Raw genomic sequence first — 4,294 nt, 5'->3', positions numbered from 1 at the left:
AGATATAGATATAGATATAGATATAGATATAGATATAGATACTTGTTGAGGATGTTGCTCAGTTGGGACAGTGCTTGCCCAGCATGTGTGAGATCCTGAGTTTGATTCCTAAAACAATCCATTTTAAAAATTATGCTTGCTGCCCCACATCCTGTTCTCCTTCTTCTAGCCTTGGACACAGGCCTGCTTCTGCTCTTAGCATTCCTTGGACTGGGATGGACTAAGACTGCCCTCTTAGTCCAGATACACCCACTGCAGCCAGGTCCCATGCACCAAGACCAACTCAATTCTTCAGTCTACTTTCTTAGAGCCTCTAAAGGCTGTCTCCACCCCCAACTTGCCTTTGGACTCCTGAGAGCAGTTTTCTACTCTGGCTGTCCCCACCACCCCCAACCTGCCTGGGATTCCTGAGACCAGCCTTCTTCCCTGGTAAGTCTGATCCTATCCACTGCACCTTGACTCCCATAATCTGAGCAAATCCAATTCCTAACCCCCACATCCTGTTCTCCTTCTAGGCTTTGGCACCTGCCTGCTTCTGCTCTTAGTACCCCAGATCTCTGGACTACCCTCTTAGCAGAGACCTGCCCACTGCATCCTGATCCCCTGTACCCAAACCAGTTCAGTTCTTCAGTCTAGTTTCTGAGAGACTTCACAGCCTGTCCCCATCCCCAACCCGCTTTTGCACATCTGAGACCAGCGTTCTATCCTAGCTGTCTGCCACCCCAACTTGACGTCAGTTCCCTAGACCAGCCTTCTTCCTTGGTAAATCTAATCCACCCACGGTGCCTTGACTCCCCTACAACCAGAGCAATTCCAATCTCCTGAACCCCACATCCTGCTCTCTTTCTAGCCTTGGGCATAGGCCTGCTTTTGCTGTTAGCACCGCAGATCTCTGGACTATCCTCTTAAATCTGCAAGGTAGTAAGGTTTCCAAATCTCGCCTTGTCCATCTCACTACATTGGGAACAATTTAAGCCCCTCCCACTGCTGCAGCATCAGGCTTCTCTGCCCTTTAGTAGGGCCCAGACTGTTGCAGACTGCCCGAGAGTGTCTGAATCCAACCTCCACCTAGCAAGCTTCCCAAATTGTACTGGGCCTGCTGGCTAGAAGGGCCCAGACCTTAGGAAAAACCCTGAGAGCATCTGATCCTTATCTGACTTGGGCCTCTGTGGGAACTCCTGAGTAGCTGGACTACAGCCATCTAGCTCCTCCAACATAAAAATCAAAACAGAGAACCTGAAGCCTAGACCAACCAACTCTTCATACCCAATAAGAAAACAATGAAAGCACATCAAGTTTACAGATAGAAATAGATTTAAACTCAACAAAGGAAGGCTTGAGTCTCACACCAGAATCAGAAACAACAAAAGAAATCCACATGCCAAAGTCACAATGAAAAAATAATAACATGAAAAACCCAAATGATATGTCCCCACCAAACACCAACAGTCCTATAGAGGAGTTCTACAATAAGAAGCCCCTAGAAATAACGTAGGACACAGAATTCAAAAGAACAGTTATAAACATGATCAAAGAATTCAATGGATTTAAAGAACACACAAACAAACTAAAGAACTAAAAGAAGATAAGGATAAACTTCTGACTGAATTTACAAGAGTTAGAAATATTGAAGAAGCTGGTGTGGTAGCGCACACCTTTAATCCCAGCACTCGGGAGGCAGAGGCAGGTGGATCTCTGTGAGTTCAAGGCCAGCCTGGTCTACACAGTGAGTTCCAGGACAGCTGGGGCTGCAGAGAGACCGTGTCTCAAAAAGACCAAAAAAAAAAATGGCAGGAGAAAGCCTCAACAATAGAATGAATGAAATGGAAAACAGAATATCAAGACTGGACAATAAGGTTGATAATTAGACCACTCAAGCAAAGATTATGAAAAATTTAAGAAAACTCTGGAATGAAATATGCAGGAAATGTGGGACACCATGAAAAGACCAAATTTACACATCAGAGGCATAGAGGAAGGAGACTCTCAGGATAATGGTATGGACCACATCTTCAACAAGATTGTAGAAGAAAAATTTCCCCAATTAAAGAAAGACATCCCCATACAAACACAAGAAGCACATAGAACACCAGACAGGACCAGAAAAGAAACTCCCCATGACATATCACAGTAAAAACACTAAATGTACAGAACAAAGAGAGAATAGTGAAAGCAGCAGAAGAAAAAAAAAACAAGTCACATACAAGGGAAAACCCATCAGAATTACAGCTGACTTATCAATGCAAACTATGAAAGCCAGAAGAGCCTGGACCAAGTTATTTCCAGTTCTACATGACAATAGATGCCAACCCAGAATACTTTACCCAGGAAAAAATGTCTATTATAGTTGAATGGGAAAGAAAATTTTTCCATGACATGGTAGGTTGAAAGAATTCATGCTACAAAACCAGCCCTTTGGAGAATTCTTGAAGCAATACAAAGAGCTGAAGAAAGGAACGACTATACCCAAGGGTAACAGAAAGAAACCAAATGAAGGTATAACTGTGGAAACACAGAGTTAGACCAAGAATGCAAACAGAAATTAAAATGACAGGAATACATATCTTTTAATAACAACTTTGAATATCATTGTACTGCACTCCCCAGTCAAAAAACACAGGCTAGTTGAATAGATTAAGAAAAAAAATCCATCTTTTTGTTGTCTGTGAAATCCATCTTCAAGGACAGGCACTACCTTAAGGTGAAAGGATGGAAAAAATATTCCAAGCAAATGGTACTCAGAAACAAACAGGATTTGTAATTCTAATATCTAACAAAATAGATTTCAAACTAAAACTAATCAGAAGAGATAAAGAGGGCCACTTCATTCTGATCAAAGGAACAATTGACCAAGAAGATGTTAAAGGACTTTCTAAACCAAACATTAATTGCTCAGGAGTTAAGGTCAAGAATCAACAAGTAGAACATCATTAAACTAAAAAGCTTCTGTATAGCAAAAGAAACAACCAAGGAAGTGAACAGAAAACCCATAGAATGGGAGAAAATCTTCACCAGCAACACATCTGACAGAGATTTGGCATCCAGAATATATAAAGAACTCAGAAAACCAAGAATCAGGAAAGCAGGGAACACGATTAAAAGATGGGCTAAGCGTCTGAACAGAGAGTTCTCAAAAGAAGAACGAAAAATGGCTAAGAAATATCTTCAACATCTTTAGTAATTAGGGAAATGCACTTAAAGATGTGCTTTAAGATTTCATCTTACCCTAGTCAGACTGGCTAGGATCAAGAGAACAAATGATACCAAATGCTGGTGAGGATGTGGGGAAAGGGGTCTGCTCATTCACTGCTGGTGGGATTGAAATCTCTTGCAACCCCTATGGAAAGCAGTGTGGAGAACTTTTTTTTTTTTTTTTTTTTGGGAAAGGGTTTCCCTGTAGCCCCAGCTGGCCTGGAACCCTTTTTTTAAAAAAGGCTGGCCTTGAACTCACAGAGATCCATCTGCCTCTGACTCCTGAGTGCTGGGCCTAAAGGCGTGCACCACCACTCCCAGCTGAGAACACTTAGAAAACTAAAAATGGGGGCTGGAGAGATGGCTCAGCAGTTAAGGGAACTGACTGCCCTTGCAGAGGACCCAGGTTCAATTCCAAGCACCCACATGGCAGCTACAAACCGTCCTTACCTCCAGTTCCAGGGGAATCCGAAGCCCTCTTCTGACCTCCGCATTGCATGACACGGGTGCACTCACATACACACAGGCAATACACTCATACACATAAATTAAAGTAATAAATAAAATATTTTTTTAAAAAAACAACTACAAATGAACCTACCATTTGACCCAGTTATACCACTCCTTGGCATATACCCAAAGGACTCATCCTATTACAGAGACACGTGTACATACATGTTTGTTGCTGCTCTTTTTACAATAGTTAAGAGATGGAAGCAACCTAAGTGTCCCTCAACTGATGAGTGGATAATAAAAATGTGGTACATTTGCACAATGGAGTTCAACTCAGAAGTAAAGAAAGATGAAATCATGAAATTTGCAGGTAAATGGATGGAACTAGAAACTGTTATACTAAGTGAAGTAACACAGACTCAGAAAAAAAAAAAATCGACATATGTTCTCCCTCATATGTGGATCCTAGAACCAAACCCTGATAAGTGAGTATGTATCCAGACATAACTACAGGGACAAGGATAATGGAAAGGAAACAGGGAGGTAAAGGAAAAGAAAGAACCTGAGAGAGAAGAACAGTGGGAGACAGGTGTTAATGGATAAATGGATAAAAATGGGGTTATTTAAATGAGGGGAGAGGGAGGTCTAC

Source organism: Nannospalax galili, unplaced genomic scaffold (assembly GCF_000622305.1).
Source record: "Nannospalax galili isolate Female #2095 unplaced genomic scaffold, S.galili_v1.0 scaffold655, whole genome shotgun sequence".
Classification (NCBI taxonomy): domain Eukaryota; kingdom Metazoa; phylum Chordata; class Mammalia; order Rodentia; family Spalacidae; genus Nannospalax; species Nannospalax galili.
Note: the sequence above shows the minus strand (reverse complement) of the source record.